Source organism: Podarcis cretensis (assembly GCF_951804945.1).
Source record: "Podarcis cretensis genome assembly, chromosome: 4".
NCBI lineage: Eukaryota > Metazoa > Chordata > Lepidosauria > Squamata > Lacertidae > Podarcis > Podarcis cretensis.
The window spans coordinates 87727648-87744466 of NC_137173.1; the positions used below are offsets into that span (position 1 = coordinate 87727648).

A 16819-nucleotide genomic window follows, 5' to 3' on the forward strand; every position below is an offset into this window, starting at 1 on the left:
GTCAATTTCTTTGTAACCTCTGTCCCAATCATCTCTAGCAAAAAAGGCTTTGGGGTTTTTTGGGCGGGAATCACCAATTTAAACTTCTTTTTGAATTCATTATCTATCATTTCCCATAAACCCTTGACCTTTTCTCCTCACCTACTGCATTTTTTTTAAAAAAAGATTTGCCTTCTGTTGGGTTGGAATAAATGACAGACGAGTACTAAATAAATAAATAAATCCAAAAGTCAAATCTAATCTGAAATGTATGTGAGAGTGAAAGTAGGGGCAAATGGTCAGCTCCAATTCCAAAAACAAAAGGGGTGTGACAAGGGTGGTTACTGGCTCCCCTGCTGTTTAGCATTTATGCAAATGATGCAATAATGGAACTGAAAGGACCAGAATTATTTCCTGTTTCAGTTTTATCCCATAAAGTATCCATTTTGCTATTTGCCAGTGATATGGTGTTATTCAGCATCTTAAAAAGCAGAGACATAACCTTGCCAACAAAGGTCTGTATAGTTAAAGCTATGGTTTTCCCAGTAGTGATGTATGGAAGTGAGAGCTGGACCCTAAAGAAGGCTGATCGCCGAAGAATTGATGCTTTTGAATTATGGTGCTGAGGGAGACACTTGAGAGTCCCATGGACTGCAAGAAGATCAAACCTATCCATTCTTAAGGAAATCAGCCCTGAGCGCTCACCGGAAGGACAGATCCTGAAGCTGAGGCTCCAATACTTTGGCCGCCTCATGAGAAGAGAAGACTCCCTGGAAAAGACCCTGATGTTGGGAAAGATGGAGGGCACAAGGAGAAGGGGACGACAGAGGATAAGATGGTTGGATAGTGTTCTCGAAGCTACCAGCATGAGTTTGACCAAACTGTGGGAGGCAGTGGAAGACAGGAGTGCCTGGCATGCTCTGGTCCACGGGGTCAGGTCATGAAGAGTCGGACACGACTAAACGACTAAACAAACAACAACAATGGTGTTATTAGCACAAACGCAAGTCGGTATGAGGCCTTCACTCCTCCTGCTGCAGTCTGGCATCTTGTCCAAATTATGGGCCACAGGATAGACTTGAGATGTATTAAAATGCAGTTTCCCTATGTATACACACACAAACAGGCAAATGCATGCGCAAGCACACACTTGCATACACCATGCACACCAGGATGGGATAAAACCCACAGATTATTTTAAAATCCCTTCCACTGAACTTTCCAGTCCTGGGTGTAGTGCATTCCAAACAGAGCTGTTGTACCCTGAAAGGACTCCAGTATACATTGGAAATTAATCAGTTTCAAGGAAATGCAGCTGGGCATACATTAATCTAAATGCGCCCAGAACACGCAGTACAGACTCTTCCTTTCTGCAAGTCTGTCTCTCTCCCTGTGAAGCTGAAGTGCCTTGAAATGTTCACTGGCCCTTTAACCCTTGCACTGCCCATTACCGTTGATGCCACAAATAAAACAGCAATGTTCAATCTTACACAAGCGAGTACTGCTTGTCCCGGGGGGGGGGGCGGATCTCCTCACAATTACATTTCCCCCAGACTATTTATTCCACAATAGTCATGACTGTTCATGTTTGGTGTAGACAGATGCCCGTGGTGTTGTTTTCAGGCAATAACAGTGCGATCCTACGCATGTTTCTTCAGAAAAGACCCACTGAGTTCAAGCAACTTGGAATAGAATTACAGTGGTACCTCAGGTTACATACGCTTCAGGTTACAGACTCCAATTTTGGGTTGCCCTCTTCTCATGCAAGGGGTTTGACAAGTTGATCCTCATGGTCCCTTCCAAACTCTGCAATTCTATGATCTAGAAGGAGAGTTACAGATTGAGGGCCTTCATGTTTACATTATGATGATTCAGGGGGGCAAGATAAATTTAAGAAATTGGTGAACTTGAAATAACCAGTCATTTAGAATAATAGTTTTTACTTTCCACGCAATAATTTATAAACCTTATTGCTCCAATGGATGCATTTTTAGTGTGAAAACTTTTTAGCGTTGACGTTTTGTGCTGCTAATGCTGATAAAATAGTGGTCCCTACACCCTTAGACAGTTTACACCTCCTGCTAGCAACGTGCTGTTTTCCTGGATTAATTTTTTTTTTATCGTGACTGTGCAAGAGACGCATAAGATGCATTCCAGTGAGAGAAGCTTGTAAACATGTTGGGAGCAGAATGCTGGACTAAATGGACTTTCAGTCCTATCCAACAGGGCACTTTTATGTTCTTAAGTTTCATAGATCATAGCATAACACATTGGTCACATAAGCGGAAATGGTTTGCTTATTTTAAAATAATTAGCAAAAGCAACTGACTCACCTGGGCCCTCTTTCATTGACCCCTGCTTCATTATATGAGAAAAGAAACTGATACATGAGTAAAAGATCATTTTCTCTCTCAACCATCACCAGTATGAATTACTAGGGGCTGCCACTCTTGCTTGCTCCATTTCCCAATCCCACCTACCCACCTAGACCTAGATCTCACCCTCTCTTCTATCGCCTCCCAAGTTGCCCATCCCCATAGCTAACCTCAAATAAATATTTCTATTTATTTCTTTTTAATAGGGCTGCACTGTTGACTTTGTTAATCAATTAGATCCGCTCCCCCGGACCAATCCTACTAGTGGACTAAGAGTGACAAATTTGTTGATTTTGTGTTCTCTCAATTTCTCCCTTTTTTCTCCATTTCCACATCAGCTGGCAATTAAAAAAAAAAAATCTCGCAAAAATTATGCAGCAACTCAGTGCAGGTTTCTCCCAGTGCAAACATTTCAGTATGCAATTTTGCCCGATGAACACAATTTTGCAAGCATTTCCTCCTAATATTTCTGCACATTACTTTCACTAACATACGCACACCAGGATATGAATTTTTGTACACGTTACATGGTTGGATAACTGAATTGCAAAATTCTTTTTTCACCAACTCTTTTAAATTCATTTTCAGACTTTTGCCTGCATTGCAAAATTCAGAGAGGTGCAGATTTCGAAGGATGGCTACTTTTTAATTTGCTTTCTCTTCCAGGAATTGGCTAGGTTCACCCTTTAATGGGAACTGAATCAAATTTCTTCCCTATCCCTAATGACTAAGGAAAGTCCTGATGCTGGAGGATGTGAATTGTCCAAAGTCCTACAAGAAATTTGGCCACAGGACATAAAGGATAGAGAGAGAAAGGATTTCACTTCCACATTGCTGGCTGTTCTTCCCCTGGTACAAATTCTCCCCCATTGTTTGGACCCGCCCAATCTACTCCTGACATACCCCTTATGGCCGTGAAGCTTTTTTCAGCAACAAGAGATGGACCTGTGAGGTCAGGTGTCTCATGCAGGAACAAACCTCTTTCTCCACCTTCAAAGTGGGGGGTCCACTCCCTCCTAAGGCCCCTGGGATGCTCTCCCTAGGACAATAGTAATGCAGGAACCATATTCCAATAAAATAAAATCCCTGAATTAATCCGTCAGCATATTATTTTCAGATACAGTGGTACCTTGGTTCTCAAACTTAATCTGTTCTGGAAGTTCGTTCCAAAACCAAAGCGTTCTAAAACCAAGGCATGCTTTCCCATAGAAAGTAATGTAAAATGGATTAATCCATTCCAGACTTTTAAAAACAACCCCTAAACCAGAAATTTAACATGAATTTTGCTATCTAACAAGACCATTGATCCATAAAATGAAAGCAATAAACAATGTACTGCAGTCACACAGTCCATCAATCAGTAGCTGAACAGGGTTGCACACAGTCACAAAAACAAAACAAAAAAGAGCTGCAAAAGCAAAAATGCAAAATAAATAGCAAAAACAGACAGACCTCACTCAAAATGGAAGTGTGGCACTCAAATTGGAAGCATAACACTCAAACTGGAGCACGTTCAGCTTCCAAAAAAAGTTCGCAAAACAGAGCTGGATTTGGATTCTAAGTTGTTTGAGTACCAAGGTGTTTGAGAACCAAGTTCCACTGTATTGGGTGATATCCAACGTCCAGGAGACATACTCAGGTATTAGTCCCATTGAAATCAATGGATTTAGCTACTGAAGTCCACTGTTTTCAGTCAGGTGTACCCAACACTGTGTGAGTGGTATTCTGCTTGCATAATGGGATGTCTCGCTGCACTCCGCCCAAATTGGCTGTGGTCCTCAGAGGGCCTCACCAAACCTCTAAAATGGATTTTGAGGGTGCACAGTAGGGTACATGGGAGAGGAGAGGAAGGGGAGCCCGCTCCATTTGCACAATGGCAATGTTGGGTAGAACTCAATCGATCTACCCTGAATATCACTAATGTTGGATATCAGCCATCATTTTTAATAAGACTGCTTCTCAAAACTGCAGAAGGCAGGTGCCATCAAGAGACTTTCTCCAAAGCCTGGATTTCGGTGCCGTGGTTATAGTGAGGTTATACCTCTATACATACCAGAGGGAGGCCTCCTCTGATTCCTGCATCATCTAGCAAGAAAAAAAAATTGCCCTGTGTTTCAGATCTAATGAATGGGTTAATTGATGAATTTGTATGATTGATGGTTCTAAAAATTCTTTCATCTTCCTGCAGCCCTACTTTTGTAGTTCACATGCCGTTTGAGCAAAACAGTGAAGCGATTACTTCAAGATTCTAGCATGATATGTCTGTCCTCAGACACGACCTGTGAAGTAGAAGGTTGAATTGCTTCTCCTTTTGCTGAACCTGATACTGAGGCAAGTTTTTGCTGTGCCACTTCAAAAATCCAAGAGACAGGCTAAGACTACTTTCTAAGTACATTCTGTGTCCTTGAAGCACAGAGAGGCAAAAGAAATGAGCTCTGATTAAATTCCAGCAATATTTCTCATTTTTGCAGGTCACAAGTGGTGCTTATCTTTCCAGTACATGTTGTGATTCAGTACTGACCGGTAGATTATAAATGGGTTGGGGACACTTGACAAAAGTGATTTCAAAGCCGTGCGTTCCCAGTTGGTGTGCATCTTCTGAAACATGGAAGAAAATGACTGGTGTTCGGTTTTTGCAAGGTGCATTGGGCAAACAGATGCTAAGGGGTTCAAGACTCTTGTCCTCCAGATAGTTGAGGACAAGAAGAAGGAATTTCAGTCGGTGGCTGTTTTCCTGTCCCTGTGTGACAAGCTGGATCTGCCCCAAATCTTCCATGAAGCTCTGCATATGGTCACCTATAAAGTATGGCAGTAGTAGGGTGTTTTGTTGATGCACCTTTGTGCTTGTGATAACGTTGTGGAGCTACATCCACAGTCATTAATAGTGAGACGTAAGGGGGCTGTTGCCGACTTTTTATTTCAGAGCACAGGGTTGGGCTGGTAGTGTCAAAGCAAGGAGCTGCCTCGAGCCTAGAAAACTAGCTATTAGATCTTTTTAAAAATCCAGTCTAGGAATGTGCATGGGAGAAGGTGATTTGTTACATTTACCTTTCCATAGCAAATGCCTCAAGCAGCTGCAATTGGGGTGGTAAGGTAATCCAGGGGTTCTGATGTAATTCAGGGATGACAGCCCATGTAGTGTCGGACTACATGTTCCATCATGCCTAGCCATTGGCTGCCCTGGTTCAAGCTGATGGAAGCTGGAGTCCAATGACATCTGGAGGGCCACAGATTTTCCACCCATGCTGTAATATAATGGCAGAAATATTCTAAAGGTTATTTTGTCCAAACATTCAGGGACTTCTGTTAATTTAGTCAGTGCTTTCTTTCGGGGGACAGGGATGCAGGAGTACACATACCCCAAAACATTTTGTGAATCTAATGGGAGAAGCACAGTGAATCTCTAGCACAGTGAATCGTCAATTCCATTGAATAGCATGGTGAATCGTTTGTTCTGTTGCTACCCCCGATGGCGGCCTTATTTCCTGTCACAATGTTTCCTGAGTCTCAGATGGAAGGGGGCGTTTAATGTGTGAAGTAGGAGTTGGAATCTAGCACAGTGATTGGCCAGTTTCAATGTTACCACCTTTGATGGTGGCTTCATTTTCTTTCCCGGTATAATGCACGTTCTTTGAACTTTTGTCCATTTGTTGTATTTATTTTTCCCAGTTTGAACTATAAAATGATGATTTTCTTGAGTCAAAATGAGAGTACCCCTAAGCATTATTTATTTATTTATTTAGAAAAAAAGCACTGAATTTAGTTAGTAGAGTAATGGGATAAATGTTGGTGTTTTAAATGATGAGGCTGAACAGTTCGTGCTTTTTTATACTATTTTAATTCTAATTATCTCACAAGGGTAAGCAACATGAAGTCCCCAAAGTTCTTGGGCTCCAAGTCCCATCCATCAAGCATGGCCAATGGTCAGGGATGATGGGAGTTGTAGTCCAACATCCTCTGAAGGACACCATGTTGGCTATCCCTACTCTATTATAATAGAAGATGAAGCAAATATTAAAGATTGGATTTTCTTGTAGCATTGAAAAGTAGTTTACATTTAGTAAATAGTAAGCTATCTCATGTTTCTTTAAGTAGTACATAAAGTACATCTCTCTATATATATTCCAGAAGCAATCTATTTATTCATTTTACTTTTTCAAAATGCAAAGACATGGTATTATAACAACAATTTTGCATAGAAAACAGACATAAAACAATTGCACCCAAAATACACTCTAGAAGATCTATAGAGCTATCTATAGATTTTATTGAAACGTGGCCTTGCTAGGAATATTGATTTTTGCAATCTATAGGTTTTGTTAAATTTTATTGGTCAGTACCGTGCATTTTGGATAATTTAACATGGTGGGTGACCACTACCATTACTACTAAGTCCAAGCTAAGACCTGCAGAGTTCAAAACTGCCAGAATCTGGGGATAAGGGATATTAACAATACCTGTCACATAATGGTTGCCTTAATTCACTCTTTGTTCCCTGGATTTCTTGTGAGTCACTCTCATGTCTTAAAATAGCTGCAAATGTATTGTCAGAAAGACAAGACCTGTGAACTATGAGACAACGCACTTGAGCTAGACATGAGCACTGACCTTCAAGCCTATTTCAGAAGTTCTGCTGTGACCTGAATAGAACATGTAGCCACAAGGAATAATATATCCATATTTTGTCAGTGTGACGCTTTCTCCTTTTCAATGAAGGCAATCGTCAGGATCCTCATTAGGCCTGCCAGAAATCCTCATTTTGCCTGCAAGGCAGTTTCAGCCAAGCCAACCCATCTTTCCTACACCTGACAGAGGTGTGGGTGGGCTGAAATGTATTATTGCAAGCACCGCCAGTCAGCTGATTGGCAGCTCCTGCTATGTCATGTGCAAAGCCTCTTCATGGTGCATTGCAAGCCCCAACGACCAGCTGATCAACAGGGCTTTCAAAGCACTGGGCTGTGCCTTTGGTCACACCATATGATTTCAGGACATGTCAACAAAAATGGGTCACCCAATATCAGGGGTGCCAACTTGGAGAAAATATTGTGGGGGGCCAGGCAAGCTCTGCCCCACATAATCTATCACATGATCACACTATTTGAATGGGAATGACCATAAACTTGGGGGGGGGAGTCCAGCCTCCTCAAATATTTTATTGTGGGGACTGAGGCCCCCACAGAGCCTAGGAGTTGGCTCCTATGACCGACGTCATTGTGATATCAGGCAAGTGGTGAGTGCAGGAAGAAATGATCTGACCCACCAGGTGGGTTCAGTTCCCCACACCTTTCTCAAGACATTCATGCCCCATATCATTAGATATACTTGTGAAATATTTGTCATTATGAGGTATTCATGAAGTGAAGGCCTGCTTATTACAGGGAACTCCAAGAAGAAGAAGAAGAAGAAGAAGAAGAAGAAGAAGAAGAAGAGGAGGAGGAGTTTGGATTTGATATCCCGCTTTATCACTACCCTAAGGAGTCTCAAAGCGGCTAACAATCTCCTTTCTCTTCCTCCCTCACAACAAACACTCTGTGAGGTGAGTGGGGCTGAGAGACTTCAGAGAAGTGTGACTGGCTCAAGGTCACCCAACAGCTGCATGTGGAGGAGCGGAGACGTGAACCTGGTTCCCCAGATTACAATTCTACCGCTCTTAACCACAACACCACACTGGACCACAATGGTGACAGAGGTGCATTCCCCAGTAACACATCCTTGCAAGCAACACCTTTTTAGAGATATTGCCAACTTTTACTCACTCAAAATGGAACGTTGTCACCAAGTGTAACATTGCGGGTGCCATTTTTCCTCCATGATCTCCTAGTGAAGCTAGTGTTTGGGATGAGGGGCAAATTATGCCCTCCTACAATTCTACCTAGTATTTCAACCAACACTTGCCATAAAACTAAATTTTAAATTAAAAAGGAGCCGCTATGAATTGAGTTGACTTCTGTTTGCTTCATATCAGTCTGTCACAGCTTCAGCTAGTGTATGATGGAGACTTTCCTTTTAAAGAGGGTGACACAGAGAGAGTGTTGAGAACTGACAATTATATGCCTATTATGTGTACACCTTTATGAATGTGTATCATAACACTACATTTCCTGCCTTTGTTGTATTAGTGAGATTAGAGAGACTGAGCAGTGACTTAATTTGAACTGCTTTTTTAAAACTTTAACACACAAGAGATCAAGAACCAATTTTCAAACATCTGTGGAAGGAGAAAGAGCTGTTCCAACTTTGCATTGCTCCAGGATAAAAGAAACACCTCTCTTTTTACGATCTTGAACTCCGGTACCCTTCTGGCAAAACCTTTATAAAGCAATTAAAATGCTTCATATATAGTTCCTAAAACTGACATATCTGAAAGACTAGAGAATTTTTAAAATTGTGATTATGTTTCATAACAATATGTACTGTCAATACAGCTGGGGTCCATAAAGGTGAGATTAAAAAAAGAGAGAATCATTATAAACTTACATGTTTAGACTACATAAACACCATACATTTAAAGTATATTTAATGCAGAGGACTTCCCCCAAATAATCCTGGGAATTGTAGTTTGTTAAGGGTACTGGGAATTGTAGCTCTGTAAAGAGTAAAGCACAGTTCTCAGAGGAAATCCATGTTCTTTAAATGTATAGTGCTTATGCAGCTAAATACACAAGCCATATTATTAATCCTGTAGCACATTTGAATTTGAGTCATTCGAAAAAAATCCTGTGACTTTAATGGCAGCCTCACATGCAAAAATAGTGCTGGCGTAGCTGTTCCTGGCACAGAGTTAAAGCGATAGGGAGGAACTTTACCAGATAAAAGTGTGGATTTATTTGGCATGGGGCACTGGAAGTGTTCCCACCCTCTTAAAGACTTTCTGCATTTTGCACCAGAGCAGAAAAGGTCCAGTCCCTGGCTTTGCACACCCACCAGAGTTAAGACATTGCTTTGGCTGGGCTTCCGATTTCCCCCGCAGAGCTCTGTCTCTTTAAGGGTATAATTCCAGGACTCTCTCGCTCTGTATTCGTACATCAAGTGCCAAGCAGAGACATCAACTGTAGCCTCTGGGACACGCTGCTCTTTGCCACAGAGAAAAAGGAAAGAAAGAAAGAAGAGAATGTGGGAGGAGGGGAAGCACAGATCCTGTTATGTTCCAAAGGATGAGTCACTTCCTAGCAATAACCCCGAGATGCTTATTTATTTCTGTTTGCCAGAGTTGCAGGGCACAGTTTCTCAGCGTTCCTCAGCTCCAGGACCCAGATCCCCCACCCTCGGCTGGCCATTAATCATTGCAGGCCTGTTACCAAATGTACACAGGGAGGGAGCTGTGCATGGGCAAGTGGCCTTTAGCTGTCTCCAGTCCAATGAAATCACCCTGCGCGGAGACCTCTTTTATGAGAGTTTGGTTTATTTGTAACTAAACGACTTCCTCCGTTATTTGATAAGCTCAAATATTTGCTACCGATAGTCCGGGAGAGTGTCACATTTATTATCCCTTGTGCTGCAGGCAGGCATTGCCTGGGTCTTTGATTTCGGCGCAGGAGTCAGGTTAACCCCTTGAAAGGCAGCTGCACAAATGGCCGAGGGAATTCTAAGTATTCTAAGTTGGGGGTGGGGTGGGGGAAGCTTTTCCAGCTGCAGGGATTCATTCCCTTCGGGGCAGGCTTCCAGGGCCCACATACCAGTAGTGGGATGGGCCACAGGCAAAAGGGGTGGAGCTACAAATATAAATTCAGTGGTACCTCAGGTTACATACGCTTCAGGTTACAGACACCGCTAACCCAGAAATAGTGCTTCAGGTTTAGAACTTTGCTTCAGGATGAGAACAGAAATCGTGCTCCAGCGGTGCAGCGGCAGTAGGAGGCCCCATTAGCTAAAGTGGTGCTTCAGGTTAAGAACAGTTTCAGGTTAAGAAGGGATCTCCGGAACGAATTAAGTACTTAACCTGAGGTACCACTGTACAGTCATACTTCATGTTACGTTTGCTTCATGTTATGTTTTTTCAGGTTGCGTCCTGCGGTGACCCGGAAGTACCTGAAAGGGTTACTTCCGGGTTTCACCGCTCGTGTATGCGCAGAAGTGCTATAACATGCTCCGTGCATGCGCAGAAGACCAAATCACGCCGCGCACCTGTGCAGATACGGCGCTTCAGGTTCTGCGCTTTTCATGTTGCGAACGGGCCTCCGGAATGGATCCCGTTCGCAAACAGAGGTACCACTGTAGTAACTTTGTGTAGCTGGCTAGTTCCTACACACCATAGGAGCCAACTCCTAGGGCTCTGGGTCTTTGTCCCCTCACCCATAAAATAGTTGAAGGGGCCTGCCCCCCCCCAAGTTGATGGGCATTGCCATTCAAATGGTATGCATGCACCACATCTTGTGATCGGTTATGTGGAGCGGGACTCACCTGGGTCACACCAATATTTTATTCATGTTGTCACCTCCGCTACACACAGTCACATGGTCCTCTCTATCTTCCACCTGGGCAGGAAAGAGCATACCTTCCAACATTTCTCTATTTAAAATAGGGACATCCTATTCCATCATCATCATCATCATCATCATCATCATTATTATTATTATTACCTGTCCATCTAACTGGTTTGCCCCAGCTGTTCTGGGCCATTTCCAACATATATAAAAGCATAGTAAAACATTAAACATTTTTAAAAAACCTTCCCTATACAGGGCTGCCTTCAGATATCTTCTTAAGGTTGTATAAAGTGGTACCTCGGGTTAAGTACTTAATTCTTTCCGGAGGTCCGTTCTTAACCTGAAACTGTTTTTAACCTGAAGCACCACTTTAGCTAATGGGGCCTCCCGCTGCCACCGTGCCGCCAGAGCGTGATTTCTGTTCTCATCCTGAAGCAAAGTTCTTAACCTGAGGTACTATTTCTGGGTTAGTGGAGTCTGTAACCTGAAGTGTCTGTAACCCGAGGTACCACTGTAGTTAAGTAACTACAGTGGCTCAGGGGTCCTTGGCTCAGGGGTCGCATAACTCCATACCCTCCAAGATTTCTCCAATGAAAATAGGGATAGCCTACCATACTCTCCAACATTTCTCCAATGAAAATAGGGACATCCTAAGGAAAAGCGGGACATTCTGGGATCAAATCAGAAACTGGAATGGCTTCTCCAAATCAGGGACATCCCTGGAAAATAGGGACACTTGGAGGGTCTGTCACACATACTAGAGTAATACGATCTGCCCTTTTGCCTTCCCACCAACTGGGCTGACCGACTACATTTTGCCATCTAAAGGAGTATGTGCATGTGCGTGTTTGAGACCATTAATCCAGAATCTAAACCCAACAAACTGCATCCCTATTTTGTGATTTTGATGGGGCCTGTATCTACCAGCCGCAGGAAAAGTTAGGCCCTCCCTGGAAGTTAGGGTTGCCTGGCAACTGCTTGTGCAGCAAGGTGGAATGTCTTTTTAGCTTCGTGCAACACCCCGCCCCCCCAAAAAAAGAAACAGGCTGCAAAAAGGCAATGATCGAAACAAACACACTGCTGGGGAAAGCGAGCGAGCAGAAAAGTATTCTGTTAGCATCCAGCATTAAAAGTCCTGGAGCATACTGGTCTAGTGACTGGGCGAACAGAAATACTCAGGACTGATCTAAATATCGCACAAAATGAGGTGATGGACATTTGAGTGTAATGACAGTTTAGAGACACCAATGGGTGTTGCAAAAATAAAAATAAAAATGCTGAAGCGTATCCCCGGTCTGTAGGAGTGAGGCTCCAGTCTTAGGTCTCCAGGTAGCCTGAAACAAGAACCTTGTGATGCTGTTCAGGTCTTCGTAGGGGGAAGTAACCTGTGGGGTGGGGTGGAGAGCAGGGGGGCGTTGTGGGGAACTTGTGGGCCTCCAGGCTAGACTACAGCTCCCATACATATCCCTGATCATTGGCCATGCTGGTTGGGGCAGATGAGTGCTGGAGTCCAGCAAGGTCTGGAGGGCTACTGGTTTCCCTCCCCTGACTTAGCCCTTAAGTATCCATAACTTTAGCCAGGTTGTTCCCTCTGTTTTGAGATATGAAGTCAGTGGACCACAACTCCCATCTGCCCCAGGAAACATGGCCAATGGTCAGGAGCATGGAAGGGAGCTGTAGCCCAGCAACATCAAGAGAGCTGCTGGTTCCTTACCTCTCTCCTAAAGTCACATCAAAGTTCCCATCCCACTTTTGCCATAATCCAATCATACATTATGTAAATATGCCACCATCTTTGAATTTTCAGCTCTCTGTTTCTATGGTTGTCACCCTCATCACCTCTTCTCTGCTTTCTGGCTTCAGAACAGTTATTTTATAAATCTCTTCCCATCCCCCTGCCCCCAGTAAGCAAGACATATTTGCCCAAGTGTTTGTTCATATGTTTCAACAAAAGAAGAACTCTGGAGTGAGGGGAAGTGGGGGAAAAACAGAATGCATCTGCTTAAATCTGCCATGCCCCACTTTCCTGCCTTAGGAAAAATCTGCCTGAGGGGGCAGCACATAACTTTCCCCAAAGAATACTTGCAGACCCTCCAAGTGTCCCTATTTTCCAGGCACAGTCCCAGATTTGCAGAATCTGGCCTACTCTCCTGAGTAAGCATGTTTAGGATTGCAACCTTAGTCTGCAATCTTATGCAAGCAAGTACTGTATTTTTCGCCCTATAGGACGCACTTTCCCCCCTCCAAAAATGAAGGGGAAATCTGTGTGCGTCCTATGGGGCGAATGCAGGCTTGCGCTGAAGCTTGGAGAGCGAGAGGGGCCGGTGCGCACTGACCCCTCTCACTCTCCAGGCTTCAGGAAGCTATCAGCAAGCCTGGGGAGCCTGCGGGAGTTCCTGTAGGGCTCCCTAGGCTGCGGATAGCAGCCTGCTGCACGGAGCGTGGGGAGCGCTGAAGCAGAGCGCCCCGTGCTTCGGGCAGACATCGGGCAGCCCCACATGCTCGGGGGACAGCGGGGAGGCGCAGCACCGCCATCCCGCTGTTCCCCGACCTGGTTTGAATTCGACCTGGTTTGGTTTGAAAAAAAATTCCCCCCCCCTTTATCCCCCCCAAAAAAAACTAGGTGCGTCCTATGGGCTGGTGCGTCCTATGGGACGAAAAATACGGTAAGTTCCAGCAAAACACCCTTGGATTCACTTCCAAGTAGACGTTCCTCAGATTGCTCTGTTATTTCAATTAGATTTTAGTAGGTGCAAAACGGATTTCAGATTGTGCTGGAATAGAGCAACAACAATGGTCCTGAGCTGTGTGGTAGCCTAGTTAGGCTCCCACAGCAAACCAATAAAGAATCTTATGACATCTTAAAGGCTAAAAGATTTTTTATTTTATTCTCTTGTAACATAAGCGTTTGTGGACTTGCATCTGATGAACTGAGCTCTAGGCCCCCAAACCTTCTGCTATAATACTTCTGCGAATCTTAAGGTGAGCAAGCAAAGTAATTTTCCTTCTGCATCTATTTACAAGGAGTTTCTGATATTCAAATTACCTTCCAAACCGAACGCTTTGGCTTCTCGTGTGTTCTTGGCTTCTTCCTAGTATTTTCTTCTCAATAATCCAGCCACAATCTGGTGGTCGTTAATAGAGTTGTAACACATTTCCGGTTCCCGGATACAAATATTTGCATGAAGCTGTGTGGTCCGTCCATCCCTGCCTATTCTTGTCCCCAGACCTTCCCTGTTTTCCTTTGTTTTTGGTAGCCTGCTCTCTGTTGGTTGAAGTAGACGTACGGAGGCCTGGGACACCCAGCAGGGGAAATATAGGGATTAACGTAGTGCCCACAGGCAGAATGTGGACAGAGGAAGTGGGTAAAAAAGGTTCTTCTCCCTTTTTCATAACACTAAAACTAAGGTGCATTCAAGGAAGCTGAGTATTGGAAGATTCAGGGCAGACAAAAGACATTACCGCTTCACACAGTGCGTAGTTGAACTGCGGAACTCACTCCCACAAGATGAGGTCATGGCCACTGACGTGGATAGTTTTAAAGGAGGGCTGGACAATCTCACGGAGGAGAGGGCTATCAAGGGCCACTAGCTATGGCTATAGCCAGTGTGGCGTAGTGGTTAAGAGTGGTGGACTCGTAATCTGGTGAATCGGGTTCGATTCCCCGCTCCTCCACATGCAGCTGCTGGGTGACCTTGGGCCAGTCACACTTCTCTGAAGTCTCTCAGCCCCACTCACCTCACAGAGTGTTTGTTGTGGGGGAGGAAGGGAAAGGAGATTGTTAGCCGCTTTGAGACTCCTTCGGGTAGTGATAAAGCGGGATATCAAATCCAAACTCCTCCTCCTCCTCCTCCTCCTCCTCCTCTTCTTCTTCTTCTACTACTACTGCACCATTGGAGATAGTATGCTTCTGAGCACCAGTTTCTGGAAATTCTGTGGGAGAGAATATGGTTGCAATCAGGTCCGTCTTATGGGCTACCCATAGGCATCAGGTCGGCCAGAATGCTGGATTAGATCCCACAGCAACCTATAAAAAACTTTAGCATCATCCTTTTCTTTCCATGGGCAATTATCTTTTGTAGCAGAAGAGATCTTTGAAGTTTGTCACACCGATAGCTGTATTGGACCCCAGCTTGCCAAATTTGGAGTTTGCTTTGGAAATCTCTAAAGCAAACACCAGCATTTGACAAATGTGAGATTCTGGACTTCCAGCAAGCTTTTTTTAAAAAAGCATTTGCAGGGGGAAATGTTTCCTTGTGCAATAAACTTGGCTGGCCGTTCGGAATGCCAAAGAGTTGCAAAATGCAAGTGAATCATTTGTCCGCAAGATGAAACTCTAAATCATGCCAAATACAGAAGTGCAGACTTGTAATATATGACTCCAGTTAGTGAAGTGACGATAAAAATAAAGGACACAAACCAGCCAAAGTTATGCACTTTTCAGTCTCATAAATTTCATTGGTTTGCACACATCCGGTGAAAGAAAGGTGCTGGGATAGCTCAGTTGGTAGAGCATGAGACTTTTAATCTGAGGGTCAAGGGTTCAAGCCCCAGGTTGGGTAAAAGATTCCTGCCTTGAATGGGGTTTGACTGGATTGTACTTGCTGTCCCTTCCAGTTCTCTGCCAAATTCTTTTTAAAGGGTTGACCACCACCCTGTAAAGGTATCACTAGGGGTCTCTGTTAGGAAATCTGCCATATCAGGAGAAACTGGCCACTCTCCAGGCACCCAGCACGATCTCCTGGTGACCTCCCTGTCTGCATTCCCCGGCAGATGCAGGCTAGGTCGCGATCGGCGATCCTCCTCCACGTGAGAAGAACACACCGCTCTTCCCCCCCTCCCAGGTAGGGGGAAAGAGAGAGAGACAGAAATGTATTTACATGCCTTTATTTCTGTCTTTGCAGCATTTCAGAGAAAACATGTCTGCTCTCATCAGAGTCCATCAGAAGAGAGTGAAATTCAACTTCCTGTACTTCCTGTACAGGTCATATTACACTCTGAGCCAATTCCGGTGCTTTGCACTGAAAATAGACCCTCCCTCTGTTCCACGGAACAGAACCAACATTCCCATTATGTTTTGCTTCCAAGCCACCTGCTGCTCGTGGTCGCATTGCATCCATATCATAACAGTCTCATCATGTGAGGCTTCCAATGTGGATCCACAACCACATCAAATGAAGACATGTGACATTGAGATCAGTGGGCATAGAACTATTTGTGCATAGCTGCTCACCACGACTGGTACTCCAACTTGAGCACAACTGCACATGCATCCACAGTTCTCTTCACACATTCTACTTAAGGTGTGGATTTTGGAGGGGAGGGGACATTGCCTGGACAGTATGGGAGGATAGCAGGCCACAGTCCTATTCCCCACCTCCACCCCATGTGTTTAGTGCATATGTGGCGCTGTGGGTTAAACCACAGAGCCTAGGACTTGCCGATCAGAAGGTCGGCGGTTCTAATCCCTGCGACGGGGTGAGCTCCCGTTGCTCAGTCCCTGCTCCTGCCAACCTAGCAGTTCGAAAGCACATCAAAGTGCAAGTAGATAAATAGGTACCACTCCGGTGGGAAGGTAAATGGCGTTTCCGTGTGCTGCTCTGCTTCGCCAGAAGCGGCTTAGTCATGCTGGCCACATGACCCGGAAGCTGTACTCCGGCTCCCTCAGCCAATAAAGTGAGATGAGCACCGCAACCCCAGAGTCGGCCACGACTGGACCTAATGGTCAGGGGTCCCTTTACCTTTACCTTAGAAGCATGCATGAAGACGTGAGGAACTGCTCAACTTTGCCCCATGTGGCAAGCTGCGTAACTGCAGCCTCCCAGTCAATCACCTTCCAAACCTAGCTTGGCTCTGCTCATCCAGAGTGTCCATTTGCTCCTCATGGTCAGGAAGGACTACAGAATCATAGAGTTGGAAGGGAACCCAAGGATCATCTAGTCCAGTGTTGGAATCTCAGCTAAAGCATCCATGACAGATGACCATCCAACTTCTGCTTAGAAACCTCCAAGGAAGGAGAGTCCACCACCTCTCTTGGGA

General features: G+C 44.5%; 1 long non-coding RNA gene across 1 annotated transcript in view; it reads left to right on the forward strand.

The window, feature by feature from the left end:
• Positions 1 to 16819, forward strand: part of LOC307214513 — a 214102-nt gene that overhangs the window by 94599 nt on the left and 102684 nt on the right. The window lies entirely within an intron of this gene.